This window comes from Nycticebus coucang, chromosome 12 (assembly GCF_027406575.1).
Source record: "Nycticebus coucang isolate mNycCou1 chromosome 12, mNycCou1.pri, whole genome shotgun sequence".
NCBI lineage: Eukaryota > Metazoa > Chordata > Mammalia > Primates > Lorisidae > Nycticebus > Nycticebus coucang.
Genome location: NC_069791.1, coordinates 19095147 through 19118465, shown reverse-complemented (window position 1 = coordinate 19118465; position 23319 = coordinate 19095147). Strand labels below are relative to the sequence as shown.

Sequence of the window (23319 nt, the reverse complement as noted above, 5' to 3'; positions counted from 1 at the left end):
ATAATATTAAGGAAATGTTTGAGGTGATAGATGTGCTATTTATCCTGAGTTGATCATTACACACTGTATATATATGTCAAAATGTCTCTCTATACCAATTATGTCAATGAAAAATAAAAATTAAAAGAAAAAAGAAATGTTGGTTATATTTAAGGTATAATGATATTTCAGTTATTCTTAAAAAGGTTCTTTTCTTTTTGAGATATATACTGAATCATGCATGAATCAAATTATATGATGACTTGGATTTACTTGGAAATAATTTAACAGTGATTGTGGTGGGAGTAGCAGGGGAGGAAAGGTGTAGGAGCCAGTAAAATACAACAGACAAGAATTGATTATTATTGAAGCTGGGAGACTGGAAGTTCATTCCACCATTCTGCCTACTTTGGAACATACTAGAAATTCTCCATATTAAAAGGATATTTTTTTAAGTTTGTGGAACTGCTAAATACGCTTTTTTTCTTGATGATTCCCTAAAAAGGCTGAAAGCAGGAAAAAAAAATACTGAAAATTCCTTCAACCAACTAGCACTTTTGAGTTTTGCCATTATAGATGAAGTTTACAATGATGACCCTGAGCACTCTGAAACATTAAAAAGTTAGATTATGTTCACTAAATTTTGGGTTTAAAGTGAAACTTACTGTATTATTTTTTTAACAGTTTTATTGAGCTATAATGGATTTTATAACAAACGGTACATATTTAATTAAATATAAGCAATTTAATGAGTTTGGATATATGTATGCACCTGTGAAACCATCACCACAACCAATGTAATCCATCACCTCCAAAAGTTTCCTTGTGTTCCTAAATTAGTAAGTCTTGTTTTGTTTGTGGCAAGAACACTGACCATGAAATCTACCATATTAACAGAATTTTAAGTTCCTAATGCAATACTATTGACTAGAGGTACTATGCTGTACAGCAGACCTCAATCTGTCATTGGATATGCTGTGGTTTCTGTGACTTTGCTATTGTGAATACCACAGCAATGAACACAAGACTGCAGGTATCTCCTTGAGATTCTGACTTTAATTCTCTTACATATATACCCAGCAGTGAAATCGTTGGACCATATGGGAGTTATAGTTTAAATTTTTGAGGGACCTCCATACTGTCTTCCATAGTGGCTGTACTAATTTATGTTCCCACCAGCAGTGCATGAGAGTTCCCTGTTCTCCACATTCTTGCTAATACTTGCTATTTTCTTTATACATATATAACATCCATCCTAATGTGTGGTGATATCTCATCATGATTTTAGTTTGCATTTCCTGATGATCAGTGATGTTGAGCATCTTTTCATGTATTTTTTGGCCATTTGTATGCTTTCAAAGAAATATTGATCATTTCTTTGTCCATTTTTTAACCATGCTATTTGTTTTGTAGGAGTTCCTTACATATTTTGGATATTAAATTCCTTTTAGATATATGATTTGCAAATATTTTCTCCCTTTTCATAGGTTACCTTTTCATTCTTTTCTGTGCAAAAGCTTTTTAGTTTGATGGAGTTCCACTTGCCTATTTTTGCTTATATACTTTTGGTGTCATATGAAAGAAATCATTGCCCAAGTCCCATATCAAAAAGCTTTTCCTCTGTTTTCTTCTAGAGTGTTTTACGATTTAAGATTTAAGTTTCAAATCTTAACATTCAAGTTTCTAATCCATGTTGAGTGTATTTTTGTGAATGATGTAGGATAAAGATCTAATCTCATTCTTTTGTGTGTGTATACTTTTTTCAACACCATTTGTTGAGGAGACTATCTTTCCCTATTGTGTGTTCTTGGCACCCTTGTTGAAGATCCATTAACTGTGTAAGTGTAGGTTTAATTCTGGGCTCTGAATTCTATTCCACTGATCTATATGACTGTGTGTATGTCAGTACCATACTCTTTTGATTACTGTAGTTTTGTAATGTTATTTTAAAATCAGGACATGTGACATCTCTAGCTTTTTTCTTCATTAAGATCACTTTGACTATTTTGGATTTTTTTGTGATTCCAAATAAATTATAGGATTATTTTTTCCATATTTGTAAAAAAATATCATTGGGATTTCGAGGAGAATAGCATTGAATCTGTAGCTCACTTTGGGTAGATGGGCATTTTAAGGATATTAAGTCTTCCAATGAATGAACATGAGATGTGTTTTTCCATTTATTTTTCTTCTTTAATTTCTTTCATCTCTATTTTATAGTTTCCAGTGTATAAATCTTTTACCTCTTTGGCTATGTTTATTCCTAATTGTTTTACTCTTTTCAATGTTAAAAGAAATCAGATGGTTTTGTTAGTTTCCTTTTAGGATAGTTCATTGTTAATGTATCAAAACTCAGCTGATTTTTGTGTTGATTTTGTATGCTGCAACTTTACTAAATGTGTTTATTAGCTTTAACAGTTTTTTTGTGGTGTCTAGGATTCTCCTACATATACGATCATGAAATTTATGCATCCATGTATGTGTGCACCCCATTTGGAAACATCTTAGGGAGAGTGTCATTTTGACACATATGTATACGTAGGGTTCTAATCAGTTAACAAAAAATATTATTTAAGGTGCATCTCCAAGAATAAGATAAAGTTAGAATCTGTGACTATACCCCTTATCCCAAACCCATTCTGCCTTGATATTTATTTAAAGTACTGCTGTTCTGTTTGTAATTGTATGCTATAGTCTAAACAAATTACTTGTAGATTTGTAAATCAAAATACAAAAGGTGGTTGCTTACATGTTAGAGTTACCAAAGAGTAATAATGGTTATGTTCTTGATTGAACTAAAGCTATGCCTCAGTAAACATCAACTGGTTTGTAGAGGAGTATCAGAAAACCTAAGAATTTGGTATTATGTAGATCAGATAACCAGTTAATTCATTAAAATTTTCACTTTCTAAGGTTATAGATTGAATATGTAATGAGTTTCAAAGATGGGTGACTCTTCATGAGGTTATTTTAATTACTGTTTGAAGCCAATATCTAGTGTTTATTCCCTTCTTTGTAGGAATTCATTCATGTTTTGATTATCTCTTTCCAAAAATAAAATCTATGCCAAGTCACACATACTTTTTTTAGCCCTAGGAAGTGAAGAATCTTTCTGTCTTCATTTGTTTGTCTAACCTCAGTGGGTGGGCAACTTCAGAGTCTCTCTTCCTGGTTGACAGGCATAGATGGACCCTATCCCTTCTTATGACAGCAAGTAGGGTTGAGAGCCACAGAGAAGCCTAAACAATCAAGTATTGTGGTCAGCATCCTTCACTCAGGTCATAATCTTGTTAATTTTGTAAAGTCTGAAATCTCCTTTTTAAAGTTCTCACTAATAATAATACTATTCATTATAACAATAATAATTTTCACAGAGCACTTTGCATGTATCACACCAGCAATAGCCTCACTTCGGAGGTAGGTATGATTATCCCTGTTTTACAAGTGAGGTAACTGATGCTCAGAAAGATGGAGTAACTTACTCAAAGACCAAAGCTAATAAGGTCCTGAGGTCTTGGCTGAGCCAAAATTCACATTGCCATGTCTGACTTCAGGGTCCAGCTTTGAGGACATTACATTACCATCAAGTACCTACTTTGTGTTGGACATGATTTATAACACTGGATTCCTGTTTCCAAGACATGCTAAATCAAGCTGAAGAGCTCAGCATGAGAACTGGGGCAAAGAGAGCAGGTTTTGTGTAGGATGAGTGATATGATTTCAGAGAGAGAAGAAAGAGCTCCAGTCAGAAGAAATAGGATCAGAAGTCTGACCTTGGTAATACCAAACAAGACGCTACTTCAGCTAAAATGGAGTGTTGGAATAGAATTTGGCTGAGGTTGAGCTTGACTACCAAGGGTAAGGAGTTTGAAGTTTAAGGAATTTTAGTATAGAGAATAATGGAAAGCTTTATATTTGGTTTCATTCTTCAAAGTGTGAAGAACATTTTATAATACTACAAATGTAATTATACAACTAATGCTTGATATCTGGTTGGTATACTACACAAGGCATTTCTATTTATTTTTATTTCAAAAACTCTACTTATTCTCTTTAAAGAAAAGACTTTTTTAAAAAAAGAGAAAAAAACTATCTTATCACTCCTTAAAAAAGCAATGCCTGCCATGTTGGGAACCATAGTCAACATACTTAAATAGCATATCATACTTTCCTAATGACTGTCGTCATTAGTCTAATAAGTAAACAGCATAAAATAATTACAGTAAACAAGAGTCAATGGCCCTTTTGTTCAATTCCCTGACTTATAACTAAGTGTTCACCCCTTCAAGATTATATGACTAAGTTATCCACCCTGCCACGTGCTATGGGACCTGTGGTCCACACACACAGATATGACCCAGAAGAGCAGCCTGGAAAGTGACAGGCAGTATCTAAATAAATCAAAAAGACAGCACATATGATTCTATTCCCATTTTGAAAGATTAGAAAAAGCCTAGTTGCCTTAAAAGGAGTTATATATTATTTGTGCTATGATGTCCCTTCATGTTTTTTTAGACTTTGGAACCACCATCCCTGCCTACCCTCTATTCTCTCCCAAAGATTAGGATAAGGAATACTTCCTGTTAACAGAAATCATTAAAACAGAGATTTACAGCAGTTAGACTCAAGTCGGCTCAGGGCTCCCGGCTGATGGTTTGTTTTATTCTGTAAATTGACAAACATGTCTCTGAAAGTCCAGACTATAAATTCTAAAAACTCAAAGCATTCACACATGCTTTCAGGCAGGTGACAGTGAAGTAGGGGAAACTTCTCCAATGGCTAAAAGGAGGGGTTGAGCCTAACTCTTCTAGGGACTCCTCAGAAGTGATGTGTTTCCCTCAGCTAGTTGCAGGCTCAGGTTTCTCATGTTTGTGGGCATGCAAACAAAAGATGGCATTCTTTTTTAAAAACCCGACTTAAAGGGACTTCTGAGAGATGCTCCTCCTACCAGCAGGTGGAATAAAAGGTCAGAGTAGGATAACACTGAACCAGCCTCTGACCCTCAACATCCTGACCTTAATAGTTGCAATAGTTGCCCACAGGCTAAAATGCTGTTTTAACTCTGGGTGACCCCTGTCAAACCCAAGAGCCACTTGCTGTCATTTTCAGCCATGTTGTCATTTCTAGCTGTGCCCTGAGGTGTCTGCATGTGACTGAGCATACACTGGCAGGAAATTTCCTGTTGCAGAGGCATTGTTCTGACTAGTTTTTAAAAATCTGAGTCTTAAATAAAGGTAAATTTACAGAATAAATTATCATACAGGTGTAAAAATTTTGAGAGGTGTCAGATTTCCTCCACCCTATTCCTTTCTCCTTTCCAATGATTGCTGTTTTAAATAAAGACATAATTTATACATTCTTTTGCCCTATTACACACAAAAGTCATTTTGAAAAGAAAAACTTATTCAAATTTTGTCTTCACACTTTTCACCTCCCCAAGTAAGTACCCCAGCATCTCTTTAATCCCACTGAATTTCCAACTCAGTAGTTCCTAAATTACAAATGTCTGACTTATATATGACTCACACTTATGAATGGAGGCTTATTACAATAGGTAAATGTACTTGTTCCAAACTGCATACAGATTCCACTTAAGAACAAACCTATTGAACTTATCTCATTAGTAACCCAGGGGACTCCCTGTAAATCTATTGATAGAAAAGTGTACCACTAGTCAAGCAAATCAAAATCATACTCAGCAATAAAAAGGACCAAAGTATTGATTAATGCAACAACTTGAAAGGATCTCAAGACCATTATATTGAGTGAAAAAAAAAACTCAAAAAGATCACATACAGTATGATTCCATGTACATAACCTTTTCGAGATGATAAAAATATACAGGTGAAAAATTTCAGTTGCCAGGGTAGGTGGGGAGTTAATCAGAATAAAAAGATAGCACTAGGGAGGTCTTTGTGGCAAGGGGAGTGCTATATCTGGACTGTGGTGGTGGTTGCACAAATTTACACCTGTGATACAATGACATAGAAACCATGCCCACACTATATCAAAGTCAGTCTTCTGGTTTTGATGTTGTCCTAAAAGTATGTCAGATGTAACCACGGGATGAAGCGACGTAAAAGGCGTATGTGGCCTCTCTGTGCGGCCTTCGCAACTTCCTATGAATCTATCATTATTTTAAAATAAAAAGTTTAAATGTATATGTCAACCATTCAGAATGGACTCCTACATACAGAAGGAATAATTAAATATGCCCAAAAGGGTGTCAGGTGTTTTTTTTTTAAAAATTATGCTGTTACTGAAGAATTGCTTCCCAAGACACGAGGGATAAGATAGCAACGACTGTATTCTCAGAACTGTAGTAAAATCGCTCCATTTTCTCCTGCTTTTCAGGCTTTCGCAAAGCAAAGTCGAAAACACCAATTCTTTCGGTTAGATCACTTTGACAATAAAGATCAATTTGGTGGTGCATTTTGGAAGCATATCCTACATCCGCGTAACGCATTCCTCCCACTTGGAAAAATTCCAGAAACAAGACCACAGCCTGTGCAGCACCATCTGGCAAGAGCGAGGGCCAGCCTTCCTCCTTACAGAAGCCTTTCCTCCCCCTGCCCTCCTTTTTCAGTTCTTTGCTGCATTTCTTTTTCCTTTCCCCTTCCGAGTTCATCTCACTCACTTGCCGGGTCTCTCTTACCAAGTTAACCGCGCCGAAAGCAGCCAGCAATCCTGCGCTAGTGCGCGTCCGAGGCAGCAGCCTCCCGCGGCTCTCCGCGCGCCACCAGCCGGCTCAGGCTCCCCGAGCGCCGCGCACCCCCAGGGGCCCGGGCCGAACGCGCGCGCGACCCGGGAGCGCCAGCCACGCCCCTCGATGCTACCCGCGGCCCGCACCGAGCACCAGCGCTGCAAACGCGGCAGTGACCCGAGCGGCCGTCAGCCAGTGGCTTCTTGATCAATTACATCTTTTTCCTTTTTCTTCTTTAACATTTTACAGCACCCTAGTGTACCCAGTATTATTAAATTATGCCAAAACAAAGAACAAAGTCCCTGCCCTGAGGAGTATACAGTGTAAAAGGAGCGAGTGACGCAAGGCAAAATGACAGGACAAACATGGGACTCGTTGAAAGAGTTACCAGTGAAAGGTAAAGTGGAATCAGTAAGACTTTTTCAATGGACCAAAAAATGAGAAGGCTAAGTCAGTGCAGCAAATCCTCATAGCAGATTACAGAAGTAAAGATTGCAGCAATATCCATATAACTAACATTTTAAGCATTTATTGTGTGCCCTACAATATCATCACCATAATTCTGTAAGGTAGGTCCTATAATTTTACCTAATAGAAAAATGAAGGTTCCTTTCTACCGTTTAACCAGTAACTCTAGTGCTTACAAAGTGCCAGGTATGATTTTAAATGTTGTACAAATATTAACTCATTTAATCCTCATAAAATTCCTGTGCGGTGGGAACTATTATTTCTCCCCATTTTACAGATGAAGACTGAGGCCATCAGGTTGACAATTAACTGGTTCAAATCGATCACTCTGGTAGAAAGTCGAAGATCTGAACCCAGGAGTGTCAGCTCTATGATGGCACTGGGATTCGGGTTCACACCCTCGATTACCTCATTAATCATATGTGGTAATGCACATTAAATAAACAGTTTAAAAATGTTTAAATTGACTATCAATAACGCACAAATTCACTTTGCAAAGACCTTTAACAGTTTAAAGAGAAAGGGTTTATTTGACGAAAACTGTTAAAAATAGAGAAAGAAGCAGGTTATCCTTCATTCATTCAATCAACAAACATGTACCAACATCTTTTAATGCCAGGCACTGTGTGAGGCACCAGAGTGACAAAAATTAAATTAACAAAGGGGATTGAGATGATGTTCATTTAATGACAAATATATACTGCATTCATTACAAAGCTTTACAAAGAAGTGGCCAACATGTAGAGATTATTTTATAAATATTTTGTAAAACTTGTAATAAATATTTTGTAAATCAACATACATTTACCTACATTTTCCTATTTTCTCTACGTTTGGCAACTTTATATGTGACCTTTGGAACACTCTGTAGATTTATGAGGAACAACAGGGGAAAATAGCCAATGAGAAGTCAGGGAACATTTTAACCATATCATACAGGTAATGACTTCATTCCCTTGGCTGGACTGTCCTGGGTGACATTATTTAGTCTTTTTTTCATTTCCCCTCTCGTTTCCTTTATTGCGTTTATGACAGTTAAAGGAAAGCACACTACCAAAAAACATTTAGTATGCACAGTTGTTAACATTTCAAATAATACTTTGGTGGTGGAAGTAATAACATTAATAATAATAGCTATCACATATTAAGTGCTTATTAGGCATCAGGGATTGATCTAAGCATTTTACGTGTAATAACTCATTTAATCCTCATTAACAATTCCATGAAGATGCTGTTAAGATCCTGATTATAGATGATGAAATTGAAGCTCAGAAATGTTGAGAAACTTGCCTGAGAATTTAATGCTGAAATACAGAGGATTTAATCTAGTTACTGAAATTAGATTTTGGATTGTTTATTGATTTCATTTGTCCTTTGAATGCCCTTCCCAGTAATATTATGACCAATGATATTTTACAAAGTTTGGATAGCGTGAAGAGATATGCAGACGTCTGAACTTGGAATGAAAAGTTGGCATAAAAGATCCCTAAAAGACAAAGAGAAATTGGGAATTACCTCTTCAAAGTCTATTATGAAAAGCCAGAATCATAACTAGTATAAACAGCTACGATGAAGATAAAAAGATGGCTTTTGTTATTGTCATTCAGCTCTTCATCTTGCTTTTCTTTTCTTAAAAAAAATACATTTTTACTTCCTGAGACTTCTGTAACATAGTAAAATGAAAAATAAAAGTACTGAAAACTAAAATCAGGGAAGAAGCTCTCCTTCCAGAAAAAGACAGAATATTTATTTGGAATTTGTGTGTGATGTGTGTGTGTGTGACTATGTTGATTATATCTATGCTAAAACAGGATACACCCTCAAGAGCCAGAAAAATAATTTGGTTTTCCTATACAGGAGACATCAAAGTCTAAATGTTCCATTTGAGCACTGGTTTTAAACCTTAACATTATAATCAGTTAAAAAAAAAAAGCTATGTGCTCCCTATGATGGAGCCACACTAAAATGATAAAGTAACAATGTATCACCACTTCCTGTATTCAGTCACTGTGTTCTCTGTTAGCCCAGATCACATCCAAAATTCAAGGGAGGGGCAGAGCGAAGGGACACTTGCAGAGAGAATATGCAAGGACCTCGCTGACCACACCTCCCTCCCCAGTCTCCTCCCTTGGATTCTCCTCGAAGTAAGAGCCCTGAACTCTTAAATTCCTACCTTCTCCTTTCACAGTTCAGGCTGGTCTCTCCACTGAGAGTCCTTTCCTCTCCAATTCTTTGACTTCTATTTCTGCTTCAAAACCTAGTTCAGGCACCACTTGGTCTTGAAATGTTCACTGACCCTCTCTCCTGAGCTGGGTTCTGTGGTGGAGTATTCCACTCTGATTTTTCCCTGGTCTGCATCACTATGTAGTGCAAACGTTTGCTTTTTTATTCGTTCTTCCACCAGACTAATTCACTGTTCAGAAGCATTTCTTGTGCACCTAGTATTTACCAGCACTGCGCTGGGCGTTAGCCAGACAGAGATAAAAGAAACTCCCTCATATGGTTTCTGGAAGATTAAGATACTCAGTCATTATTCGTGGAATGAATGAGTGGAATTAGGTCATTACATAAATAGTGGAAGGAAGAAGAGAGAAAGATTAGTAGTCACATGAATATGACTCTGTTTTTCCACTTCTCTGTCTCCTGCATCCTATTGTGCTGTGTAACAGTGTTAACCCTTCTTCCCTGAAGTGTTTGTTCTCCCTTCATTTGTGTTTTCTGTTGTCTTTATTGGAACAAGCAGGACTTTTGTCATGGAATGAACTTGATTCTAATGCTGGCACTGTTGTTTGCAAGCTGTGTGACTCTTGGCTCTTTCCTTAACCCCTCTGAGCTTCAATTTTCTGTCTGAAAACAGACTCCACAAAACCTCCAGCCTAGAATGTGTATGAAAATTAAATGAGGTTCACACTGGTAAAGGGCAGAGCCCAAGGTCTGGCTCTAGGCGCAGCCACCTCTGCTTTCCTTTGGCTCTCCCCTTCTCCTACCTGGATTCTTCCCACAGGATATCATGAAGATAGTAGTAGCCATCAAGATAATTTCCAGTGATACATGGAAGCACATTGTTAGATACTATTTTGATTTATATCAGAAATATGTAAATTGGCGTTAAACCCTCTAATCTTCTGATTTTTATGGAATTCTTTGCTTGGGATATGTAAAAAAAAGAAGAGAGAGATTTAAATTTTCTAAAATAGGATAAGGCAAAAGAAAAAAGAACAAAAGGAATAGATAAATAGATGCTTGCGAACACTATAGAAATAAACAAAGACAATACCATATAAGAAGAAAAATGTTAAACACAAAAGTCCACGAGCTGTTATGTGTATTGTGATTGTCCTAAGCACACATTTGTACTGATAAACTGACATCAAACATAGGTGTACTGTGCATTTCTTAAATGTCACTCCTGTGAAAAATTCAGCCCCAGGGGTGCAAAGATTCAGAGCTTTTAGCTGCATGATCTTGTCTCTAGCTCTCTTAGGACAATATTGTTATTAACAGAACAAGAAGTGAGATTTTGGTGTCTAGAAGTCACCTGTCCAGCTCTGCTCATGCTAAAGTACAAAGTGAAAGAGAATTGCTCATTTACATTAAAAAACAATTAGAGCCTCAGTGTAACTTACAACATGCTCTATGTTCCCCACACTGTGTATCTCCATTTTATGAGCTATGAAGTGGGTATAATGGAATCTATCTCATAAGACTGTTCTGAAGGTCAAATATTAACATTAAAAAGCACTCAGTAACCTATAAGGAATATAGTAGTTGTTATATGTATGTATATGTGAGCCATTATTATTATGAATCTAGAAGAGACCAGCCTCTAGCTCACCTGCTATGCTAGCGGCCTCAAAAGAGAGTTATTTATCCCCTTATACCAGTCTTTCAGCTTTTTTTTCTTTAGGGATAAAATCAGCCGGATACAAGCTCCTTGTCTCTGAATGTATTTTGTATTCAGGAATTTGAGAAAATCAGATATTCAGCGTCTCTAATTTTACAGACTTCTGCCCCAAACATGGATTTTCTTCTCCAGACTCAGTTGTCCGTTTGGAGAGGCTGTCACACACAGGCACTGCTTGTGTCGCGTGAGCAAAGAGCCTACCAATTCCAGCGACTTTTTAAAAACTTGTTTGCCGGGGGAACAACAAAAATATAACCCGGAATGATTTTCCCACCACACCCCGTACCAGGCCCTGGAAACTGTAATCTAGGTGTAGGATGGTCTCTTTAAAACATCAGACAATTGGATCCTAATGATTATGTCAGCGCTGCCCAGAAGCAAATAAGGAGGGCTTGAGAAAACTGGAAATCGGGAAACAGGCCAGCCATCCTAAAGTCCTGGCCACTGCCCTCTTGCCTGCAGGTGAGAAACAGCGCTCCCTCCGCAGGGAACAACAAGCACCCAGGGCCCTCGGCTTCCGGGGTTGGGGCGTGAGGAGTAGAGTACGCGGATCCCCCATTAGACAGGTAGCGATGCACCTTTTGCTTGAGAAATAGACATAAGCACTAACCTGTCCTCCCCACCTCCCCACCCCACGAAACCTGGCCGGGTTCTAAAGACTCAGAGGAGGCCGGCTCGGGGATCTCGAGGGCCCTAGCCCTGTCTGTCTCACAAGTCTTCCCGTCACTGACCCCCGCACTTCCCGCACACGCTCTGGAACAGCCGTGGACCATGTACGCTTTGCCTGGGCTTCCAGCTTAGTTCGCCCCTCTCGCTCCAACAAAGTCAGCAGCCGGGTGAGCACCTCCCCCATCTCCGCATGCACAGAAGGGGCGCTCTCCGCACCTCTCCTGGCTGGGTCACTAAAATGAGCTCGGGGATTCGTCGGCTCCCTACAACCTCTCATCCCACTTGCTGGCCTGGGCACAGCGCCCACCGGTGCCACTGCTGGTTTAAGAGCCGGTGTCCGCGCGCCACCCCAGCGCCACCACAGCGGGTCGTCGGTCTGTCCGCGCGCTCCGCTAGCACCTCGCCGAACTCGGAGGCGCTCCCGGCTCATCCTCCCCGGAGCATCGTGAGGCCAGGCTGCCTTGCTCCCCCTCCTCTCCTCCGTTCAATTTTACCCCCTTTCTCCAGTTTTCCTCCCGCCCCACTTCCTCAGGTCTAGCGTCTTGTTAAATCTCGCCCTCTCTCTCTCCAACCCCGGCTTCTCCCTTCTTCCTTCCCTGGACACCACTCCTTTTCCGCTCAGCGTTCTGCAGCTCCCTGGATTCGCCCCAGTGCTCAGCAGGCTCCCCAATCTGAACACGTGGCGACCCTCGGAACCGCAGGCTCACTTTTAGGGACACCCTCCTACCCAGAGACAAGCCCCCCCCCTCCCACCAACACTGCCCTCCCCTCTTCCCCACTGATAGGGACTCCTTGGGGACGCCCCAAGCTGGAGTCCCGCACCCAGGGCACCACGCTGGCCTCCTCCCAGCTGTCAGAGAAGACGGGTCTATTTTACGCACCCAGCGTCCCCGCCCTAAGGACGTGGGCATCGGTCTAGAGTCTCCGGTAACACCTTGCCAGCAAGATCCGGAGCGGTCTCGAAACCCGCTCTCCGGCAGAGTCGGGTCCCAGAGAAGCAAGTCGGTGGAAGGGGGTCCCGAAGCCACCAATTCGAAATCCAAGCGCCAAGCGAATCCCGGGGCGGGGTGAAGAGGTACCCTATGCCCCAGCTTCCCTGGGAATAAGCTGCCTTGTCACAACTGCCTTTCCTTGAAAAGGGAGTCACACACGCGCCCACCCTACTAGGTTCTTTTTCCTCCGTGTGCCCCTCTTTATTTCTAGTCAGTCTGGTCTTTAGCCTGTAATAACCTACCCAAAGTGGTATTTTTCTGTAAAATAATTAAATTACTATAAGCCTGTTATAAAGAGCCATCCTGCCTAACCTAAGCCTTAGAACGAACTGCACACGTGTGCGTGTCCTCTGTGCAAACACACAAACACTGATCCAGGCTGGGATTTAACCACGAGTTTGCACATTGACAAGTCTCTAACAGAAACTATTAAAAAATTCACTCACCCGCCTGTTGCTACCCTCTCCGGTTTGGGATTCAGCGGAAGTATTGGAAAAGGGTGGATGAAGGGACCCTTCTTTCTTTTCTTTTTGCCTTTCTAAAGGGTGGAAATTTCCATCATGTGACAGGGGCAGCATCCCCAGTGTCGCGTTTCCTGCGGACCCTCCCTTCCAGTCCAGCCACCAATCGTCGGGCAGCAACCTGAGATGTAAACGAAAGCATCCTCCCAGGTGGGGCCAGATGTCCAGCTGTCCCCTGGGAGAGAAGCCTGGGAGCGGAGTCCCCACTCCGGCTTCTCCCGGGTCCCAGAGAACGGAGAAGATCTTGGTGGGAGTTTATTTCTTGACAGGTTTCTTCATTACTCAAGGTTTAAGTTATTGGATCTGTCCTATAAGCAGGAATGTTGATCTTAATTTGGAAGTCTGTAAGGGTCCTCAGGGTAAGCGACTCATTAAATTTCCTCCAGGTTTGGGGATGGCAAACCTCAACATTACATTAAAAAAAATTCCGGGGAAAGGGTATAAATAAAAAATCTGTCATTCACAGTAAATGGAACTGCCATTCTGAAACATGAAAAAATGTATATACAAAGTTTTATGAAAATTTATTATCTCTCTCACCCTAAGCCAAAAGTGCAGTATACGTTTTAGTTTATCATAACAAGAAGTGTACAATTTGTGGAGTTAGACTCTGACAGAATAATTTGGAAGTCCCTGTAGGCTTTTTGAAACTAGATTCTCTTTACCCTATCACACTTCTCTATTGATTCCTATTTAATAAACATAAGCATCTTTTATAAACCTAATAAAATGTCAAAGTTGATAGCATTGGGAGAGGCTTAGTGAAAGATCAAGGTAGATAGCGTAGTAGTTAGGTATTTCTCTTTGCCTAACCTAAGATTTAGTAATAGCAAGACCCAGGTATATAAAACAAAAAGACATTCCAGAGAAAACACAGATGAAGATGAGATCAAACAATTCTAAGACAGAAGCTGGTTTATTTCACAACTGCTCAATTTTTAAATTAGTTATTTAATCAGTTCTTGGCATCAAGATCTTAGGTAATACAGAAGAGATAAAAAGCAGTAGTTCGTAGCCTAATTTTACAGATTATATATAATAGTAATATTAATCAGTTTATGGGTGAAGGCAAAATGAGTCTTGTACTCACCTATAAAGCAATGAAGTAATAAGCAAATTTCAAATTTGTCATCTTTTGTGGTTATGGCACATCAGTAGAGTTTTAGAAAATCTCAAAGCAATGTCAGGGTGGAATGAAACAATTGACAACCCTTTATCTTCTGTGTTACAATCAAAAGCTTGAACCATTAATGGCCACGTTGAATCTACCCAATAATCCTCAAGGGCTTTTTTTAAACTAGAGTTGGAAAGGATGGGAAACATTTCTGACCAATGGCATGAATATCCCTGCAGGGCCACATCGTGAAACATATTGTAATTTCTCATCACTTCATTTACTGGCTCTGGAGAAGCCAGAGTCACCACCTACTAGCTATGGAACTTGACCAAGTCATTCTCAGTGGCTGTTTCTCTATCTGAAAAATGAGGAATATTTTTTGAAATATTGTTTTCCACGCCTAAGTCATTTTCAGATAGTACTACAAATTTACCTAGTGATTGGGAGAAAATCTCACAGAGCAGTTAGAATTTACTCACCATTCTAACAAAGCAGAATCAATTGGACCTCTCTACTCTAAAATTTTAGTAACAGCTTGATGCATTGGCATGCACCAGCTACTTGGGAGGCTGAGATGTGAGGATCCCTTGAAGCCAGAAGTTCAAAGCTATAGTGAACTATGACTACACTAGTGAATAGGCACTGCACTCCACCCTGGGCAACATAACAAGGGTCCATCTCTACAACAATCAAAAAATAAAATTGTATTAACATATCAGTCCTAGGAGATGTTACTGATTTTGTTGTGGCTGCTTTTGTTTTAAGAAGAATCAATATTTTAAAATCCCCCAAATATATTCTTTAAATCTAAAGCTAATACTTAAAAACAGAGTTCTATGGACCATTAAGTTTTCAAAATTCTGTTAAAGTTATTCTATGATACCTGTGGAGCTTTATTTTTTTAATAAACATACATTTTTGGGGGCTCATATGATAATTTAATATATTAATATAATTTAGAAAGATTATAGCCGCATAAGGGGGATATTTATCAACTTAATTTTCTTTTTATTAAGAAGCACAAGTGAGTTTTTGTTACATGCATGACTTGAATCCTCGTGATTTCTAGGTTTTTAGTATACCTGTCCCTGAATAGCATACATTGTACATGACAGGTAATGTTTCTTTCTTTCTCCCCTTCTGAATCCATTGTACCACTCTATGTGCCCCTGTGTACCTGTCGTTTAGCTCCCACTTATAAGTGAGAACATATTTCTCTATTCCTGCATTGCTTCACTTTAGGCAATGGCCTCCACTTCCATTCAAATGGCTGAAAAAGACATTATTTCATTCTTCTTTATGGCTGAGTAGTATTCCATAGTGTATATATACCTTACTTTCTTTATCAACTCTCAGATGGTGGGCATTTAGGATGATTCCTTATCTTTGCAGTTGTGAACTATCCTGTAAAATGTTACAGGTGTCATTTGACATGGCTTCTAAACCATGAGGATGAAATGTTTTCCCATTTGTGTCATCTACAAGTTCTTTCATCAGTGTTTTGTAGTTCTCTTTGTAGACCTCTTTCACTTCCTTGGTCAGGTATATGTCTAGGTATTTTATTATTTTTATGCAGCTATTATAGATGGGGTTGAGTTATTGATTTGATTCTCAGCTTGGTCATTATTGGTGTATATGAGTAGCAGTGCTCCTGATTTGCATGGGTGGATAACCTAAGACTTCACTGAATTCATTTTTCAAATCTTAGGGTTTTCTTGACATAAAATGTTAAAAATATCATCATAGACAGAGATAGTTGGACCTCTTTTCCAATTTGAGTGCCCTTTATTTCTCTCTCTAGCCTGATTGCTCTGGCTCGAACTACATTGAATAGATGTGGTGACAGTGGGCATCCTTGTCTTGCTCTGTTTCTTAAGGGGAATGCTTTCATCTTTTCCTCATTCAGTGATGTTGGCTGTGGGTTTGTTATATATTACTGTTATCATTTTGATGCATATTCTTTCTATGCCTAGCTTGTTGAGGTGATCACTTTACATATTTACCTTTTCTTTAGGCCAGACACATTCTTTTTTTAGGTATTTGGAAATATATAATAGATAATTATAAACTATAGTCACCCTACTAATCCATCATACCAGGTCTTATTTCTCCTCTCAAACTGTATTATTGTACCAAATAATCAATTTCTCTTCATCCTCTCTTCCCTACCCTTCCTGGCTTCTGGTAATCACCAATCTACTCTCTGTCTTCATTAAATCCACTTTTCAGCTCCCCAGTATAAGTGAGCACGTGTAATATTTGTCTTTTTGTGCTTGCCTTTTTTACTTAACATAATGACCTCCAAATTCATTCATATTGCTGCAAACGAGAGAATTTCATTTTTCTTTATGGCTGAATAATATTCATTGTGTAAATATACCACATTTTCTTTACCAGTGTATCCATTGATGGGCACTTAAACTGATTCCATGTTTTAGTTATTGTAAATAGTGCTTCAATAAACATGGGAGTGCAGATAACTCTTCAATATATTGATTTCCTCTCTTTTGAATATATACCCAGTAATAGAATTCCTGGATAATATATAGCTCTATTTTTAGTTTTTTTAAGAACCTCCCATCTATTCTCTGTAGTGACTATACTAGTTCATATTCCTATCAACTGTGTATTAGGCTTCCCTTTTCTTCACATCCTGTCTAGCATCTACTACTTCCTGTCTTTCTCAATAAAAGCCATTTTACTGAGGCAAGATGATATCTCATTGTGGTTTTGATTTGTATTTCTCTGATGATTAGTGATGCTGAGCAATTTTTGATGTATCTTTTAGCCATTTATATGTCCTCTTTTTATTTTTTTTATTGCTAAATCATAGCTTGCACATTAGTGCAATCAAGGGGTACAATGTGCTGGTTTCATATACAATCTGAAATAATCTCATCAAACTGTTCAACGTAGCCTTCATGGCATTTTCTTAGTTATTGTATGTAGACATTTGTATTCTGCATTTAGTAAGTTTTGCCTGTACCCATTTTAAGATGCATCATAGGTGTGGCCCCACCTATTACCTTCCCTCCACCCTAACCTCCGCGCTCCCTTCCTCTCCCTTGGCCCTTTCCCCATATTCTTGTGCTATAATTGGGTTATAGCCTTCATGTGAAAGCTATAAATTAGCTTCATAGTAGGGCTGAGTACATTGGATACTTCTAAGTCATGGAAGAAGCCCAAGTGCCCATCGACCCATGAATGGACTAGCAAATTGTGGTACATGTATACCATGGAATATTATGCAGCCTTAAAGAAAGATGGAGACTTTACCTCTTTCACATTTACATGGATGGAGCTGGAACATATTCTTCTTAGCAAAGTATCTCAGGAATGGAAGAAAAAGTATATGTCCTCTTTTGAGAAATAATCTGTATCTTTTGCCCATTTTTAATTGGATTATTTTTGCTATTGGATCGTTTGAGCTCCTTGTGTGCGCTCATTATTAATGACTTGTCAGATGGATAGTTTGAAAATATATTTTCCCATTCTGTGTGTTGTTTCTTCACTTTGTTGATCACATCCTTTATTATACAAAAGCTTTTTAGCTTCATGTAATTAGATTTGTCTATTTTTGTTTTGGTTGCCTGAGCTTTTGAGGTCTAACAAAAACTCTTTGTCCAGGCCAATGTCCTGGAGTGTTTTCCCAATGTTTTCTTCTAGTAATTTCATAGTTTCAGATCTTAGATCTAAGTCTTTAATCCATTTTGATTTGATTTTTATATGTTGCAAGAAATAAGAGTGTAGTCTCATTCTTTTGCATAGAATTCCTCTTGGTGCCTTTGTCAAAAAAAGAGTTGAGCTAAATGCATAGATTTATTTTTGAGTTCTCTGTTCTGTTCCACTGATCTATGCATCTGTTTTAATGCAAATACTATGCTGATTTGTTAACTCTGCCTTTGTAGTATAGTTTAAAGTCAGCTAGCATGATGCCTCTAGCTTTTTAATTTTTAATTTTTTCCCAGGGTTACTTTGACTATCTGGGGTCTTTTGTCCTCAGAGATTTTGATCAGTCAAAAGCTTTGTGACTCTCTTGGTATGGAGCTTGCAATATTTCTCTTTGACTACAAACCATTTTTGAAGGAGTATCTCTCAAGTCTAGTGATCCAGAGAATAGCCATTAATAGATTTTAACATAAATGAATGCCTTAGGCAGGAAATAGAGCACAGTTTTCACTTAAACACAATATGACAGTGCTATGAAGTTCTTTGGTTTATGGATTATCATTGTGAAGTTTGAGAGCAGTAATTTTAGTAGGCTTTTGCATAAATGATATTTTCTTTAACAGTTGAGTTTTAACATTTCAATTAATAATTATCATGATTAGTAGTTTTAAATTACAAAGCACCTTCACATGTATTATACCACTTTATACTAAAACAAGCCTGTTATGTAGGTATTATTTTCCCCATTCAAAAGGATAGGGAAATGAGGTTCAGAGAGGTTAAGTGATTTTTTTCCATAGATACAGAGCCAATAAATAAAACTGAAGCACTAACCAGGATTTCTGACTACAATTTCAATGTTCTCCCTTCTATACTTCACCTCTCTTCTTTTTTGAGTATAGTCTTCACTCAGAATCGTTATTGCTTTTCTGTCTACAATGGAGCACCCCAAGTGGCGTGTTTGGCCAGAAGATATGATAATTCCTATGAAGGAATTTTCTTTTGCCTTTTGTAATTACATGAACCTCTCCAAACCTACTAATGGCAGTATAATGATTTTCTTTTATATGAATTTGAATTTGATTTATGTGAAGAATTGAGTAATACTGTGAATTATGTTTATGGTTGAGTTTCTTTACTGTTATGTTGTCTAAACGGGCTACTATTTGTTACTGCAGTAGGAAAAAGACAATTGAATAGACCCCTTACCATCTCAGTCTCCCTCATAATGAAAACAACTAGATACTGGATCTGAAAACAAAAATATAAAACTAGATCTGGGATTTTTTTTTTATTATTATTATTTAGACCTGGGAACTTGGAAGATCCAACTGTCATGTCCAAAATTGGGATTTCAGGGCCCAGACAGTGAGGTTCCATCCAGAAGGCAAAAAGGGACAACAGAGACCAGACCACTCAGCACCTGGACACAGTTCAGAGAGGAAAATGTGTATCCGAGGTCTGTGCCAGACACCCAGCCCCAGGGAGGTCAGCGTTCATCTTGCTTGTCTGGAGATGACACTACAAAGAGCTGATCAGTGAGACCCATCAGGGCATCTACCTTCCTTTCCAGCATGACACTCAGAGCACCAATCAACCCCTCTCTCCAGCCCTTATTCTAAACCACTCACTGTGAATTTGAACACACTGTCCCCTCTTCCTGGAAATGCTTGCGCCCAGCTCTTGGTGTCAATTTCACCTTTTACTCATCTTTCAAGACCCAAGTCTCATGTTACCACTTCAGTGAATGAAACTTTCCTAACTCCCTCACCTTTGATCTTTTTCTTAGTAAGTTAAAGGCACGGGGTGATGAGGGAAAATAGAACTATCAACTATCATGTTTGGGCATGTGATTTAGGACTCAGAACCATCCTGTGAGCGGCTGTTTTATCTTTCTTTCCAGATGAGTAAGCAGAGGCTGAGCAAGTTAAATGGTCTGCTGGAGGCAGAGCGAGAACGAGGATGCAGGCACAGTGATTGCAAAGCTCTCCTCATTCTCCTGGGTAATTAGACAAGCCCTCATCTGGGCTCTGGAATTTTACCTCCCCCCAGACTGTGAGCCTCTTAGCAACCAGTCTTTGTATTATTCCTACCTGTGTTCCTGGCATTGGCCAAAACATCGAGTATGTAGGTACTCAGTAGATATTTGTTGACTGGGGGAATAAACAATGAAGAAAATTTTACTGACTTACACCTTGTAACCAGCATTATCTATGCCTGAGTTATTTGTTAATTACTGTGATCTATCCCTAATGATTTTTGTATTGTCTATGTTTTTTCTCCTCTAAAGTTTAGAGGCATGTGATTAGATGCCCAGTTATAATTTTGGTGCTTAAAGAGACACTCCGTGATGGAGTCTCCCAAACTATCAGCCACTCTGGCACACTTCGCACAACTAGTGTTTGAACAGAGATGGACATTGATTTGATATTGCCAGGTAACCCAATAGCATGGCAGCTTTCAGAGACATCAAATCACTCTGAAAGCAAGTTTTACCCTTCATGACATTCCTTTGAGAGAGATTCATTCACCAAGCTGTAAGTTTGTATTTTTCTTAACTGGAAAAAATAAAATAAAAGGACTCAACAAAAATTAGACATTTAATGAGAATTGACATAATAAACACACACACACATATACATATATATATGAGGTCAGACAATTAAATTCACGACTCATCCTAGAAAAAGTGCTACATACCTTATTGCAGAATATTACTATGGTCACCTTCCAAGTACTTCCCTTGGGAAACTATGCACCAACACCAGCACCTAGTTTACTCTTCAAAGCAATTTTGGAACCCTTTTTCTGGAATGACCATCACAGCTGTCATTGTATGGAGGTCTCACGATTAAGTTCGGGAACTTGCCATCAAGCATGCTATAAACAACTTGAGAAATTTCATAACCTTGGTATATCAGTGTCTCACAGCTCTGTTTGTGTCAACATGTGGTGGTGTTTTGCTGAGTGGTGTTCATTATTGCTGCTGTAGGCCCTACAACAACAGCTCTATGGTCTAAAATTACTTTGAAGGGTGGACTAGGTCACTGCATAGCTTCCCAAGGGGAGTATGGTCTGTATGGAGTACTTTGAAGGTGACTGTAATGATATTCAGCAATGAGGTATATAGCTCTTTTTCTAGGATGAGTTCGTGAACTTATTTGTCTGACTGGGTCTATGTTTTCTAAACATGGAAGAGGTAAAATGTGAGGTTAAACACATGGTTTCTGGAGCCAGATTCCCTGGATTTGAATCCGAGTTCTGGCACTTACTAGCTAATTACTGGTTACTAGTTATATAATAATTAGGCAATTTATTAATTTCTCTGTTCTTCTGTTTCCTATTTTGTCATTTGTGGATAATAATTATACCTATTCATAGAGTCGTCAAAAGGATTAAAATGAATTAACATGTGTAAGGCACTTAGAACATGAAATGACAATTATAGTCACATCATTTGTTAGAAAAATTCTTCTAATTACCTCCCAAAAATTCATTTTACTGCCCTGGGCCTGTTTCCTTATCCTTTGCACAAAAGAAAAGACTAACTGATCCTTATATCCTGGGTAGTCTTATGATTTTGCAATTACACAGACTCTGGGTAGTTACTTCTTTTTATCCCTTGCTTGCCCCAATAAGACCCCAGTTTTCATACTATTTTTCTTCTGAAAAGTTGAGAAATAAGAAACTCTTTTTAATCTATCTTCTAATTTTCCCCAAGCCTAAGTCTAAAATAAAACAAAAACTCGCAAAGCTCCATGGAAACATTTAATTTTTTGTCTTCAAATGTGAGAGATTGATGGTGTGAAAGAAAGCAGGATCACGTGCTCATCTCTCATCATCCCCGGGCATCTGGCCGTTCCAACGTTGCAACACAGTTTTCTCTTTCTCATTGTAGACGTCAGCTGTTTGCATGGGTCCTCTTGAGACTGAAAATTCGGTAGGCACTTTGTCAAAACATTTTTGCTAAATAAATCAGAGTAGGTAGATGGAGAAATCAACTGGTACTTCTCTACTTTTCAGAAGTTTGGGTGAGTAATGATTTTCTCAAATACGAGAATGGAATTCTCATGCATATTAAAACACTACAGGAAAGATGACTTTGGAATTTAGTGTTTTAAAATTGTGCCCTCGTTTTACTAGAGGCCTTATCTTACTTCAATCTAGAAGGGAGGGATCTTCCTAACCCTGCGAGACTGTGACCTTGGGGAAGTTGAGTCATACTCCTATCATCTTCTGGGTGCCCCTATGTAACTGCTGCTGACCAAGGGGAATTCCACCCTCTACTCCACTCAGGGGGCAATGCCCTTCCACTCCCTATTCTGACTAGACTCTAAGGAAAGTGGAAGGCCTCACCCTTCATGGTCTTTCGTGGTCAACCTCCAACAGTCCACAAATGCAGGATTCTGTACACACGCCGAGTTCTGAAGAGTCAAGCACATCTCAGCAGGGTATTCTGGGGCAGGAAAATAAGAATGGAAATTCTGGCTAATTTGGCTACAGAGGACACAAAGACCCTTTCAAAGACCCCCGGACACTGTCTTTTCTTGAGATGTCTCTCCCACTGCGGACTCTCCCTGCCCATAGATAGCCCCTATTCACGTCTACTGACCCGTCTCCTCCCTCAGAAAAATAAGTGCTGCCCACATTTCTTCACCCTTTCATGTGACAAGTGTTTATCAGGTACCTCCTAATGAGAGATGTGAGACAGAATAGTGAGCAAAAAAGAGACACAATCTCTGTCCTTGTGGAGTTTATAGCTTGGTAGGAGAAAATGTTTTATCAAAATATGATGTAAATAAATATAGGAATAAAATGACAAAACTATAGGAAAAGGAAGAGACTCTGGGCCTGGAAAAAGACTTCCATGAGGAAATGAATGACTCAAAGATGAGTGTGAGAAGGTCTTTGTTTCTTACGCTGGTTGCAACTCGGCATATTTATGTGCTGTGGGAAGTCCAAGCCTGCAGGTGAGGCGGTTGTGTGCTGGTGCTCCTGAGACAGGGGATGCGGTCACCTCAGTGGGATGATAGCCTCAGGGGGCAAGAGGACCATCTGACCTGCTCAGGTGTTCTCATTCTCTGCAGAGCCAGAGAACTCTGGTCTCTAAAACAGAATAAATATGGGACTCGCATTTCAGTTCTGTCTCCCCATCACAGGTCGGCTAGTCTGTGTGACGAAATGCCCAGTGAATCAACACACCTCGCAAAGACACACATTACTTTTCTAGAGGTAGCTAGAAAAGTACGACTGCTCCTGTTAGCCTGGTCCTCTAGAAATAACAGGGAATCCCACCC

The 23319-nt window shown here is 39.0% G+C and overlaps 1 protein-coding gene and 1 long non-coding RNA gene across 2 annotated transcripts in view; both read right to left on the bottom strand.

The window, feature by feature from the left end:
• SLC38A4 (solute carrier family 38 member 4) overlaps positions 1-6764 on the bottom strand; it is a 63323-nt gene extending 56559 nt beyond the window's left edge. Inside the window, exon 1 of the mRNA XM_053555439.1 lies at positions 6635-6764. The gene's annotated coding sequence lies outside the window, so the exon portion shown is untranslated. The remainder of the gene's footprint in view (positions 1-6634) is intronic.
• A 14982-nt stretch (positions 6765-21746) lies between these two features.
• Positions 21747-23087, bottom strand: LOC128562426 (uncharacterized). The gene is made up of 3 exons (XR_008373421.1): positions 22942-23087; positions 22379-22478; positions 21747-21951 (listed from the first exon to the last, which is right to left on the bottom strand). It is a non-coding gene; the product is annotated as an uncharacterized LOC128562426 (long non-coding RNA).
• Between the last annotated feature and the right edge of the window lie 232 nt (positions 23088-23319).